The 15,018-nt window shown below is 37.1% G+C and overlaps 1 pseudogene; it reads left to right on the forward strand.

The window, feature by feature from the left end:
- The first annotated feature begins 1,733 nt into the window (after positions 1-1,733).
- LOC147642604 (uncharacterized) lies at positions 1,734-10,936 on the forward strand (annotated as a pseudogene).
- The last annotated feature ends 4,082 nt before the right edge of the window (positions 10,937-15,018 follow it).

Below are 15,018 nucleotides of genomic sequence, written 5' to 3' on the forward strand. Positions count from 1 at the left end.
AAATACGGAATGTGTCGTCCTTTCGTCTTTTACCCATTCGCGCGGACTTTGCCTCTGATTGCGCTTCTCCTTGCTGCCCGATTATCTTTTAATGTTTCTGCGGGCACTCGCCATCGGGCATTAGAGAGGGGGATAGGGGGAAAAGGAATAAAAACGCTTGGAAACGCTGAGCTATTCATTGAATTGTACTGTTTTTTATGCGCCTGCTCCACCTTTCAACGAGTCTCGCTTTTGATTTGGCCAGTTCTTTTGCCAATTGCACTCGAAATCGCTGGTGCTGTTGCTGTGTTTAAAATGGCAATCAGATAACACCTTCCTTTTTAGCCATATTCAACTCACTTGTATATAGAGCTATTGAAAGCCAGGATACCGTGGTGGCGATGCTCGTGGCTGCTGCATTGAGGAATATATAGATTTTGCTTTTTATGCGTAGTTGGTCGGAGCACAGTGGTGAGAAAGGTGTATATTTTAGATTTTAGAAAAATACATTGAATAAATGTTTAAACTTGTGAATACAATACATATACACATCATATAATTCTTTTCTTTTCTTTTAAATTGACTGAAATGGTCTCCTGATGTCCTTAAAATATTTTATTGCCTACTTTTAGACACTTTTTTAAATTTCTCATTAAATCCAATTTAATATAAAACTTAGCTTTGAGTTTATAAATTATATATTAAATGAAACTTTCCCTTAAACCCTGATAATATACAAAATCTCCCACCGTTCTGAGGGTGTGGCACCCATTCTTCTATACTAAAAACTAAACTGAAATAACGCGCCTCACTGACTGACTGACTGACTCAGTGGGCCGAATGGGTTGTGGGTCGCTGCAGGATGCCGACTGGCATAAGCTTTATACATTTTTACGCTTTGTGGCCTCCTGTGTGTGTGTGTATATTTGCATGAATATCAGCTCAAAGTAGCGTGAAATAAAAAACGTCGACACTTGAGGCCGAAGCCTTTGAGTGCCATGTGTACGGGGTATATACTATGTATGTCCGTGTTGAAGCGTTAAAATAAAAAAGACCGAATAGAAAAGAAGCAAAAGAAAAAAAAAACAGTAAATAAAAATAAAACAAGATGATGGCCAGGAAAAGCACAGCCACAGAAAACACAGACCCAAAGAGTAGCTCTGGTTGTCCGGCCAAAAAGGACTTGGTGCGGAAAATGAAATCTCTCCCTCTTCTGGCTTGTGCTCCAAGATCTGTCCATCAAAGTGGCATCCTAAGAAAAGCACACTAACTAAGGTCCCTCAACCGATGTCCAGATAAAGAACAGATTTCACTGTACAAAATAGGAACAATATTCATAAGACTTTGAAGTATTCGTTGTACAAAGTCTCAAAGGACTCTAAAATCACTCAAAAATGTATATTCCCATTCAAAGATATTCCTTTTCCTTAAGAAATATTTTCAAATATTATTTCAGTATCATTTTCGTTCAGTGTGAAACCCAATAGCCAGGTATGAGAGCCTGTGGCAGGCGCAAAGGTGAGGCTGTGGCTGTAACTGTGGCTTGGCCGCAACCGAAATACCTTCGCACCCTTTCATCAGCAAAGTGGCCAAGCAACAGTTGCGCCTAGTTTTCAAAAGGACCCCGATACCGGCCGAAAGGATGATGGCTTCCTCAACCCTCAATCTTGAGCCGGGCCGCAAGCTGCTAGCCAAACAGTTTAAAGCGCATTAAACTTATCTGATGGGCAGGTCGGCCAAAACCCAGAGTAACTATGTACACAGCTCCCGGGGAGCGCTCTTGCTGTGATAAGAGCCACTTGGCCTATCAATGCATTTTAAACGAGCCGCTCGTAAGCCAAACTAATGACAAATTAATATTAACAAAGCAATCTGCCGCAACAGACCGACCGCCCGCCCTCCCTTCGGCAACATAAACAAATGCCTAAGGCAGGAAGGAGGGTCTGGGTCTCCTCGTCTCTGATTTGCCTGGAATGTTACTTAATTGGAACTTAATGTGCCTCGAATTGTTTACAAACACGAGCCACCAGGGGCATGGGCAAGACGACCTGAGGGAAATGTGGAAATCCGGGGACGAGAGTACAGAAAGGGCGCAGGACGCAGAACAGCGGACATTGGGTCTTTAGATAAAGCAAAGTGGCGACAGCTTTGAGCAACACTTCAAAATGTGAGACCCGAGCGGGGTGAAAGAAAAATGCGTTTTAAAGTGACACTTGATGTAGGTAATGTGACAGCGTAACAAGCCAGCAACGGGGGCCGGCGGAACGATGAAATAAAATGGCATTAAACCGAATAAAACAAAACAAAATACAAATGGCTACACGAAACATGGTCAATTGTGGACTTTACAATGCTCTATAAGGAGTTGAAATACTCGAAATACTGTCAATTTGTTAAGATAAATATAAATATATACACAAAGTCAATTAAAGGATATTTTGAATAAACTTTAAATGTAGTTGTTTGTGTCGTAAATAAATTATAACGTATTGCTAGACATAACTTGGTTTTTAAAAACATATCTCTCTTTAGTAATATAACCATTTCTAAGCCTATATCAACCTTAAATAAATAACTTATCGAATATGTATAATATGTCACAACAACAACGGATATAACTTATGTGTCATAGAAGTTTGATATTTCTAAAAAAGATATACATTTTATAGCAAACAAGATTTCAAAGCAATTCAAATATTTTCAAAAACTTTAAATACTATAATTCCATTTATCCTTTAATTCTTGTAAGCTTTTAATTCTCAAATTAATTTAATTTTCATGACATATTTCTGTAATGTATTTCCTTAGCGAATATGCAAAAAGTGAAGTATGTTTCAGCTGAACATTATTGTTTTCCCATTTTCAGGCTCTGATCAAACCAATTCCAACCCGAGGGGCTTTAATTCGCTCCCTTCTTTTGGACCAGACCCTGTTCCAGACATAAGTCGACGACTCCGCGGCCGCCGGACATTATCTTAAGAGCTGAAGAGAATCCTTCCCCTCCGATCCCTCCAACAATAAGTCCTGCGTTGCGTCCAGCGTTGACAGCTGTTACAGCTGCAGAAATATGCAAATTGGAAGGCGTTTTAATAGATAAAGAGCGGAGGCAGCGCGTCCTCGCTGTGAGGACGATAGACCCACGCAGGACACTCGACGAAAAAGGAGACCATCGTTGTCGTCCAAGGCTGACAATGGCGAAAAAAAAAACCGTGGCAAAAATGTTGGACGAAAAAAAAGCACGCAGCTAAGTGGAAGCAGCCATAATAATGGCTTTTGTTGCATATTGTGAAGTTAAATGCGGAAAGCTTATAATCTCATTTGCCTCCAGGGAATTTTGCGGATTTTAGAATCATTTTAAAAAGCTAAAAAAAAACTCCATAGCCTAAATGGAGCATTTCTCCAAATCAATAATAATGTAATTAGATGTGTTTTATTTAATTGCTTTTAAGTAGTTTAAAAAGCCAAGAGAAAGAAAAAAAGAAAATTGGATTAAATGGAAAACAAAATTAGTATTTTCAATAATTGAACTTTATATTTGTGAATAAATATATTTTTATTTGTAATATAAAAAAAAATTCCTAAAATTTATAGAAGGAATTTCAGAGAATAGAACTTTGAATAGTTGCTTAAATGTATATTTAATCAACAAAAACTATATATAATAGTAGTTAAGTCTCACAAAAATCAACAACTAATATACTAATTTTAAATCATAAATCCATTACAGCGTCTTTATTAAATACCTTTTTATACAAATTCTTTAAATATCTACTGTTTTGGAATTCAGGTCTTCCAAAAGATTAAGTAAATAAATTGTTGCACAAAATGGAAAGCGGCAAATTCTTGTGAAGACTCAATGGAAAATGTTAATATTTTCCGCCAGTAAGATAAAAAAAATAAACCCGATGAAGATAAACAATCAGGTAGGAACCGAAGACGCCCACTTAGCCCACCTGGCGACCCTCTTGGAATGTGTGAAGGCTCTAGTTCGCGTGTCCTTGTCCGCGGAACCCAACTTAAAATGCAAAACGAAAACCGGAGGGTTCGGCGGTTGCTTATTTACGCCGTTGTCAGGACCGGACCAAAGCTGCGTTGTCATGCCCACGCCAAGGAAAATGTCCTGGATTCTGCAGGATGCTGCGCTGTCCATCCAATTGGCAGGACGACCCCCAATCCTGTTGCGCGTTTTACGCTCTGCAGCTCTTTTTTTTCTCTCTTCTTGTGTCCTCTTAGCTGCGGCATTTGTTTTTCCGGACGCCCTTTTTTTCCTCCATGCCCGGGACCCGGGACCTTAACACTAAATTGACTTTTAATGCAAAATAAACCAAAATAATGTATTGCGTAATTTTCTTTAAAGAATTTTTACATTAGCATTTCAAAAGAGATTTTTCTTTGTTGCTCTCTGGAGCGCTCCACAAGCTCCACGGGCTCTTCGTTGGTTTTTCCCATCTCATTTTCCCAACCCCCCTGTCGTCTGTCGTCGCATTTTCACGCCCTTGATTTTGCCATCCGTTCACCTTTTCGACGGTCGTCGGTCGGAAAGTCTCCTTTCCTCGGTGCTGGCCATTTGCTAAGTGCGACATTAAATGTTGCGTGAGGATAATCCAATCTGCTTGACATGAATTTTAATTTGCATTGAGTAATTAGCCCAAGTTCATTTCGCTGGCCAGCTGAATAGCACCACCACCAGCAGGAGCAGCAGCAGCAGCAGCAGAAGGACAATGTCCTTGCAAATGCTAAATAGAATTAGTCCGAAGACAGTTTTAGCCGTTCCTCCATTCTCGTCGTCCTTTCGTCTTTGCCATTGGCTTTTCCTCCTTTGGCCTCCCCCTCGTTTCTCATACGTTTGCTTGATTTCGTACAAATTAAACTAATTTGGTTTTTCCCTACCTTTTTCGGTTAGGTTTTTGGGAGGACGTTTGGCACATTTGCTGATTACGCTCGTCCTGCACATCCTGATGCTTCGGATATTACAGGTGAACGTCTCTAAGTTGGACAGAAAAGTCATATCAAAAATAAAGCCAAAGGAATAGTTCTGAAGAATAATTAAGTCGTATATATTCAGTACCAGAATTTATATATTATTTGAACAATTTTGACTAAGAAATAATTGTATAATTAAGTTTTCATTAGCCAACATATTCCACTTTAAGAAATGTACTTAAAATTCAAGTTAATTTTATATTTATATTTATAATAAGGGATATTATTTTATTATATTAATATTAAAATGGAATTCTTTTTCTTCTGGTTCCAAAAACAGCACTAAGAAAGTCTCGATACTCACCTGGTCAAGAACTCAACCAAGTCCATGTTATTGAAGCTCCACTGTATCTTCGACTCCATGACTCTGGCTCGTCAGCAGGCAATTGAAACAAACAATAAAACGTGCGCTTTTCGTAATTTAAATCAGACGGTAGAGATGGCGCAAAAAAAGGGACTTTTGCCGCATTTAAAGTTGGCACAAAGAGTGCGGCTGTGCGAGCGCAAGGGAGAATCAAACGAGAGATTGAATTTCTGCTTGCCTGCACTTTAATTTGCCAGATGCTAACGCTATGTTAAAATGCTAAAAACCCACGTACGCCGAAAACGAATTGAAAATCACACACACACACAGAGCGAAAATACTTCGCGAGGGGTGTTTTGGAGGGAAATAAACGCAATCAACAGCTCACACAGACCGGCATTCGGCAAAATAATAAATAAATGCATAATGGCTTTCGAAAATGACAAAATATTGCATTGCAAATCGGCAAAATATTAACACTCACTCACACGCACATCTGTATGTGAGTGTGTGTGTATGTATGGCATTCCATCACAGAGCTCTGACGTCACATAAGCCACGAGAAATTATTGCATAGCGTGCACCACAAAATTTCATAAACCGGAAACGCAATCAAGCATCGCGTATACGCCTCGTTGTTTGCCTGTCAAGCATTTTTATCCCTGCCTGGCCCCCGCCTTTCCATATTTTTGGCCATTCAGTGACAAAATGCATTTATATTTTGCGTTAGACAAAATGCCAAAAACCGCATAGAAATGCATTTTGCAAGTGCATAAGCTCTGGTTCCAACTCACTTGTTGTCCCCCGACCATAGCATTTCATCTCGTTTTCGAAACTCTGACTCCCTCTCATTTGTTAGTGCGCAATGAACTGTGGAGATGAATTAACTCGATTTCGGCATGATTTGATGATGATTTGATTTGTTCCGAGACAGGCGGCACTGCCCAGTGGACCACCAACAACGGTCCTACAACGCTCGACACCGAAATACCACCAAATACACACAGGGGTGCACTGGCAAAAAATTATATATACTAAAGTATTTTGGAAAAAAGAATTTTTGGGTTTTAAAAAATTATATTCGCAGTTATGAGCGGTAAAAACAATTATTACCATAGATGATTTTTTATATCCTTATTTTATTAAGCTTTATCTTTTATAATTTATTTGTATGATTTTATGTGGTAAAATCAAGCAATCATTAAGCACTAACAATTAAATATTTAATGCTTTTTTTATTAAAAAATAATTAAACAAAAGAGTTACTAATAGTTTCTGTACAACTTATTTCCCTCTGTGCACTAATACTGGCACACGCAGAGTGGGGGTAGCGCAACGAAATTTGCTTGAGAATCTCCGGATGAAATTGTAGCATACATTTGGGCGCCGCTAATAGGAAAAACCAGAGCGCGTCGATGGTTGCGAATGTCATTACCGCAAAACGCGAAAATTGCATTCGAATAGATGCAAATAGCGAAAATGCTAATGAACACTTACAACCAGCACGACCGCTTAATGCGCATAAATGAATTAATTAACCAACAACCTGTCGCCCAGCACGCAGCGCGGCTTTTATGGCAGCCTGCGAAAACGCAAAAGAGATGAGCTTAAAGACTCCGCTTAAAATGCCAGGATGGCAAACTCAAAGTCATAAAAACATAGTTTTAATTACTGTAATTCGAACAATAAAAGTCACATTGCCCTGCCCAGTGGGGTCGCCGTTGGCTTTATATTTAATTAACAAACCTGTGTTTATTTAAATCAATTATACAATTTCTGAATAGCAAACAAAATTTTTATAATTTTAGAATAATAATAAGCCGGGGGAGGAAAAAATAAACGTTAATTACTAGATTTATTTAAAATGTCAGTTAGATGCGAAGCTACGCTAATCCATTTTTGGCATTCATTATGAAATTGATGGATGTATGTGTTATTTAAAATGCAGATTATGTGCAATTGGATTTGACAATAGATTTTTGGGTCATGACATAATGAAAAACAACATTCCACTGGCAATTTGCATAATTATGAAACGCTTATTTATTTTATTTATTTTGTTAAAAGGGGTTACATATAATTAGGTTACTCAAAAGCTTAAAATATATAAATTATGTTTAATATTAAACAAAGTAAAAGTGTGAAAATGTTTCAAAATATATTAGTTTGTGTAAGAAAGTAATTTCAGCAACTTTTCCTTTTGTGTATTTATTAATTATTATAATTATTATATTATGTGTTATATAAACAAACATGCTAGAAATACTTTCATTTTTATTTTTAAGCCTTAAAGCCTTTAGTTAACAAAAAATGACCCAAAGCTTATTTATTTAAATTGAAATAGTTCATCGATTCATATTTATTATTTTTTTTCTAGTAAGCACCATTTTAAAACGAATAAATTACTTTGACATATATACTTATACTTCCATGTTTATATTAACCTATTTACATAAATCCGCAAAGATACATCATAATGTCACTACCTTGTTGGATTTTGTACAGCCTTTTGGAAAAAAAAAGTCAAACTAAATGGATTTTCCCGCCAGATGCTCTCGTTGATCCTTGATCCGAACTGTGGCTGGACATTGTCCTGGCAAAAAGTAATTCAATTATCGTGTAACAAAAAAAAAATACCGCCTGAATGCAAACAATTTGTAAACAATTTAAAAACAAATGTATTTTAATTGAATTGAGAGTCGAGCTTAATGTTATTAATGGAGCTTTTGGTCCTGATTGGCCGCATATACTTGTGAAAATAGTGAGTCGCGTGAAAATGCCTTCAGGCTGGCTGATTTTCACAGGTTTTTTGGTAATCTGTTGACTCAACTTCCAGATATATGTATCTCCATAAATATGACAACTTAAAACATTTTGTCAACTTATATTTGGTGGAAAACTGGTCGTAAATGTCTAAGCTAAACATGTTTGCATAATTATCTATTTGTTGACAAATTTCGCAATTAAATTTTAAGTAAATATCAATTCAAAACGGCAAATAACATTTTGTGCTAGAAAACTAGATGCGGGATGGGTGGGAAAATTGGGTAAAGGCCAGAGAGAGATGGCAAAAAGGCAGGACCAAAAAGGATGGCAAGCAACGTTGATGATGATGACACTAAATAAAAGATTTTATACTGTTGATTTTTGCGCTTTTTGCAACTTTGCACGTTGCATTGCACTTGATCTGTGTGCCAAACGTTACAACGACACTTCCAGCAGGAGTACGGACCGAAGACAGAGAGTTGGCACTGTGGGAGGACTTGGGCAGGATCTGGGTATTCCTGGCAGCAGCAGCTGCACCAGTTGTTTGTAGCATACAATCAGCTCGTTTCGTTTTATTGCCAACGTCGTCACAGAACAGTTCACCCAGTCCTTGTCCCTGTCCTCGTCCTCGTCCTTGTCCTCGTCCTCGTCCTCGTCCTTGTCCTCGTCATCGTCACCGTCGTCGTCATCTTCATCGTCAGCCCGGCGACATCGCCCAGACACAAGACTTGACAGCAAAGCAAAATTGTATTTACATTCAATTAGTGCCAACAAAATTGTCTTTGGCTGCTTGCCGTAGACTGCGCCTAGTGCCAGTTTCTGGTCCCAAACTCCGACCCACACGGCCCAAAAAAATATATATTTCGCCAAGTTTGAGCACTCATACGGAAGGTTTTCATATCACAGAAGAAAAGCTTTACTTGGTCAACAAAATACTTGATGATTTAGGTAACTGTAGACGTTTGTCATGCAACGCTTATAAATTATTACTACAAAGCTCACTTAAATATTTACATCTTCAAATAAATCCAGCAATAAAATCAAGGCAATAAATGGATTTACAGAAATCGTTTGAGAGACAACAAAAAAATAATAATAATCCTGAACAATTTAAACTTGAAAATATACATTTTCTTCCTTAACAAATCGTGTGGTGTTTTACAATTTATAATAATTATTTCATTTCTAAAGCAATGTCTTTAGGCATTTGCCATTTATTTGGATTTAAGCCATTATTAATTGGCTTTAATTTCATGGCAATTTTAAGCAACACATACACAATTACAACTCTCAAATAACAATAAAAACTTGTGTTTATTTTTTTCACTGTGCAATAGTTCTTTTGCAAGTCGGCTGAGCGTAAATTACTTTCCGCATTGGTGTGGGCGTGGATCTCGGCATGACCCCATGTTTGCAGCTTTTTAGTTGGGAGCTAAGTAATGTAAAATTTATTTTAAATAAACTGAAAATATGTTTTGGCTTGTACTATGTAGTTGGGTTTTTTTTTGTCTTGGACGTTTTCTGCAGCCAGTCTGGCCTGGCCTGGCCTGCCTGCTTATTTCTTGCCAAGCATTTTATTTATGCATAACAAAGCACCACTTAAATCTGCTCAGCATTTTACTTTTTTCCTTTCTTGGTTTGCGCTGCTGCCTCAGCCGCCGCTGATGCTATTCGAAAGTTTGCAATCTGCATGCCAAGTTGTCGACGTTTTCACACAAACAGGCCGGGGAAAATGGGAAACTGGGAAGGCACAGGAAGAAAAGTCTAGAGCTAATTTATTTGGATTTTTTTTTTTTTTAAAGCAATTCGAATAAGCTTAAAAAGAAACTAAAATGTGCTTGATATCTCCTTCTTTAATCATTTTTTATAAAAGTCAACTCATTTTTATTAAACATATTTCAACATTTCAACTTCTAGAGGTCCTTAGGTTTATTCAATGTTAATCTAAAAATATAAAAAATTTCAATTTCAACTTCTAAAAGTTCTCAAAACCATTTAGTGTATAAAATATATAATTTAAAATATATAACTTATTAAATTTCAATTTCTACAATATTTTAAAATGTATTACACATTCAATTTCAACTTCTTTAAGTTCCCATAACTATTTAGTACCTAAAAATATATCCAAACTTTATTTAAATCATAAAACCTGCATCAAATAGTTACAAAATTTCTCACATATATTAATTTTAAAAGTATATTGTACTCGTTTCTGTTCAATTTACTTCCCCCTTTCTTTTCTTACCCTGCAGGATAAGGAAGTGGTTGTGCTTGCAGGATTGCAATGGGGTGCCGGATGGCTTTTGGGGTGGCAACTTGGTACCATCCTTGCCGTGTGCCGAGTGCAAGTGCCTGCGCGTTTATAACTTTTCAACTGTTGTATGAAATTTTACAAATTAGATTCATTTCTATGCATTGAAATACATTTTCAAACTTTGCAGCAGAAAGTTGCCAGGATATTTGCACATGCACATGCACGTACACACACACACATACACTCATGAGGACCCTGCCAAAAGGACCAGTGCCAGGGACAACGACTCCGACCCAGTGACACAACATGCCAAAACTCAGTCTATTAGTTTGTCAGTTTATAAAGAAACATGCATAAAAGTTTTACATATTTGCAATTTCATTAATACAAAACTTATTTGCAGGCCCGAGAAGACCGAACGACCGTTCGTCCTTCCGTCCGACCGAGCCCCTTCTCCGCACCAATTTTTGTTAATTTCAACTTGAGCACTAACCCACACACACACACGCACGTATATGGAGAAGATTCATCCAAAGTTGGTGCTGGGAAAATTCCAGAAATTGAAATGTGAAAACTCAAACATTCCGATGATACAAAAAAGAAATGGAAAAAGAAATACTCAACTCGAACATCATTTGCAGCAATAAAGGAAGTCAGGATACTCGACAGACGCAGCAGGAGCAACAGCAATGCGTCAAATGAATCGAGGCGTGGTCGCTGGGGGCGTGGGGCATGGGGCGTGGGGCGTGGCAGTCGTCCCCACAGAACTCACTCACTACGACATTATCATAATTAATTAAAAAAGTTTTTTAAATCAATTTCCAAATGCCACGAAGTGTCTGCAAAGATGTTTGATGAACCGTGGCCAACGAAAGCAGCAGCTGAAAAAATTGATAACTTTGGCTTGTCATGGACAAGGACGAGAATGAGAATGAGAACGGGAATGGCAACGGCAACGAATCCAAAAGATGGGAAAAAAATTCCAAAAGCATAAAATGACTGCCAGTTTGATCCACTTAGAAATATTCTACAAATTCCTTCATTAGTATTTGCAAACAGGTCGAAATGTCGACAGTGACTGGACTTTTATCCAAAATGAAATCAGATGCATTTTGAGCCAGATGCAGTTTGAGACTATTTTTGCATATGATTTTGATTAGAGAGATTTATTGGAGAAACATTTTGAGTGGAAATGTGACTCCTAATTGAATTATAGGAATTGAACTATAGGGTCATATTAGAAATCTATCTAAAAAATTCACATTCCTTGAAGGTTACTTATCGATATTTTTGTATGAAAATATTTTCGTCAAATCAAAGTTAAAAAAATTCATAGCTAAGCCAAAAAAGCATTAATTGCAATTCGGAAAGGTGTCCTGTTAGTTTTTATAACGTTAATAAATCTGCATACTCCATTTAAAATGTAAAAAAATTAAATATTTTTGTCAATTTTTGACAATTTGAACCTCTTAAAAATTTGGAAAAAATTCGTAAAATTGTTTTCCATCCTGAGATGGCTAGATCGACTCGGCTGTTGATGCTGATCAAGAATATATATGATTTATAGGGTCGGAAATGAGTCCTTCACAATGTCTGACTAAAATTACAATTACCTGCAAGGGGAAATAATACGTATACGTAATATACATAGTATAAGGTTTTCAAATTCCTTCAATTTCTGCATTACTTTTTTAATAGAAGTTAACAATAAACTGTTTACGCAAAGCTTTAAAACAAACAAATACGAATATAAAAACATATATTTACTGTATTTGCTCTTAAATAAAGCACTACAAAGATCAATAAATTTAGTTTTTCCTATCGTTTTTATAAATCAGTTTAAGTAACAAGGCCCTTAAACTATAAACTATGAGCTGTGACAAACGATTTTCCTCCGTTTTGAGTAGTTTTTGCCTGTAAACCAGATTACCATTAAAGAAATTGAAAGTACAAGATCCAACTAGATGGTAGTACCAGTTGGGAATGCGGCAAATCAAAAAGCCAGGCTGAAGTGCAATGCATTTTAATTTGGCCCGCAACTCACACACACACACAGACAAGAGCAAAGGGAAGGACTGTGGGTGTACTTACTACCACATATGAAGGCTAAACACGCGCGCGGAGGCAGTACATAAATAAATACTTGAACAAATATTTACAACTCTGGCGTGGAATTATAAGCAGTGCCCGAAAATATGCACTACAAAAATGAAGCAGGGCGCGAGGTCCTGTGAGCCAGCTCACACCTGTTTGCACGGCAACTGTGTGTGTGTGTGTGTGTGTGTGTGATGTGTGTGTGTAGTGCAAGTGCGCATAAAACGCGCCGCAGCAGAAGTGAGCAGTATTTTTATTTATTTGCCGCGGTGTAGTTTTTATTTTTCTTTTACCCATTTTCCCACATTTTGTTGTTTTCCCTCGCCGAAAATATACGTGAAGCTTCGTATTCGAACACAGGAAACAATAACCTACCAAGGGGAATTCGAAATTCTCATTTTAATTTAGCTTATTTCAATCAGAGTCCTCTAGAGGATTTACCAAAGCCAGAGAACTAGGTTAACAGTATAGTTTTATGTTTAATTGAAATATATTTCTTAAATTGAAATATATGAGATGGAATAGGGATAACTATTGCACCTTATTTAAGTTTTATTAGTTTTAACTGAAAACTATTTAGTTTAAATTTCATATTAATAAAAAAGAATTAACCATTTAAAACGTATCTTACAAGCTAAAATTAAATTCTTCTATAATAAAATATAAAATTATCCTTGCTTTTATTTCTGCTTAAATCGTTAAGTTTTAAATTCCTTATAATATGGTGATTTCATACAGAATACTATTTTAATTAATTTTTTAACTATATGCCACTGATTTATGGTTTTGACAGAACCTTGACAACTTTAAATTATATAATTAATTTCCCAATGCTGTAGGCCAAATAAATTGCTTTGAAATTTTAATACTGTTGTTGGAATCAAATTTATATTTCAGATTTCAGATTTATATTTAAGATTAAAGCGATTATTTACAGAAAATTGTGAGAGATTTTAAAATAATAGGTAACTAATGTAATTAAAGCAAATATTTGTATTATTATATATGTTTTCAAATGCACTGATACATTTCTGGTGATATTTATTTTCCTGTGTATACTGCATCACCAGCTGCAGAAAGGCGGTGGGCGTGGCCAACCCGTGCACACACACACACACACACACATGTAGAGCAGATAAGGTTTGCAGAGTGCAGGCTTGTTTGGCAAAGCGCCTGTTTAACACTTAAGATATCGTATTTCTTAAACTCGCATGTCTGTAGATGTGTTTGTATGCCACAAAAGGAGCAGGAGCTGGCGAAAGATAAATATGCATGCGGTTGGTTTTATAAGGTGAGTGTGAGTGTGTGCGTTTGTGTATATGTGTTAGCCATTTCAACAGACGCGCCTCCTTTTTGCGCCGCCTTTCGCGCATTTGCATGCAATAAAGATGGCGGGGCGATAACTAGGTTGCCAGCCATTGTTTGCCTTTTTCCCCATATTTCTCTTTCTCTGCCGCTCTATGTGCGAGTGTGTGTGTGTGTTAGCCGCACTAGTTGGCCGCCAAAAGCAGCAGACAGGCCAAGCCAAGCAGCAGCTAAAATAAAAGGCAAAGTCCACCAACTGGCGTATCCTGCCAGTGCCACGACGGCTTCTTCTTTTTCTACAGCTCGTCCTGCTGCCGGTGCTCCTGCCGCTGCTTCTGCTGCCATGCATTATGCAGATGTACACCAGGTTCATGAATATATATGCCAGTACTTTGTCTACCTATACAGGCATAGACACTGGCACTGCTCAAAAATAATCCAAAGTATTCAAATTAAATAGAAATTTCAAGGCAAGTTCTACAGTTTCTCCATCAAGAACTAAACTTGTATTAAGACTCTAACCTTAATTTTGATAAATGATTAACTGTATTTAAATAGATCAAACTTTACCAGGATGAAGTCCAATGGGGAAAATTAAATCCTATTAAAATTGTACAATATTTATTTCAATTTTCCACAAGTGTACCCATATCCCTAGGCTTCCAATAATATTAAGAAATGATTAGATATATTTAAATAGATCAAGCTTTTCAAGGATAAAGTCTAATGGAAGAAATTGCTCCAAAATTGTACAATATTTATTTCAATTTTCCACAAGTGTACCCATATCCCTAGGCTTCCAATACTATTAAGAAATGATTAAATGTATTTAAATAAATCAAGCTTTATAAGGATGAAATCTAATGGAAGATATTGTACAATATTTTTCAATTTTCCACAAGTGTACCCATATCCCTTATGCTTCCTTTATAGTGCGAAAAAAAAGAAACAAACAAAAGCAAAACTGACAAAATGCCATATGTTTGTGCGCGATAAGCTGCACGACCCCTGTGAACCCACATCCAAGTAAAAGCCAACGATGACGATGACGACCCCATTCAAGGAACTCAGACCTGTAATTATAATTTAACACCGCATCAAATCAAAACGACTAGGCAATAAGAACAAAACACCAGCAAATCGATGTCCAGGCACATCGCACGCACATTTGCCCAGGAGAAACGGCAATCCTGAATTACTCAGCCAGCTCAAAGCCTGGTGGATGATGCCTGGCTAGAGCCGGGTAAATCAAAAATGTGCAATAAAAATTGCAATAAAGCACGCTTCAAAAGGTGGCACAGCCAGGCAAGCTGGTTATCCAGGTTTCGGG

Source organism: Drosophila serrata, unplaced genomic scaffold (genome assembly GCF_035046125.1).
Source record: "Drosophila serrata isolate PLE 108 unplaced genomic scaffold, ASM3504612v1 contig_382, whole genome shotgun sequence".
In the NCBI taxonomy this organism is placed as follows: domain Eukaryota; kingdom Metazoa; phylum Arthropoda; class Insecta; order Diptera; family Drosophilidae; genus Drosophila; species Drosophila serrata.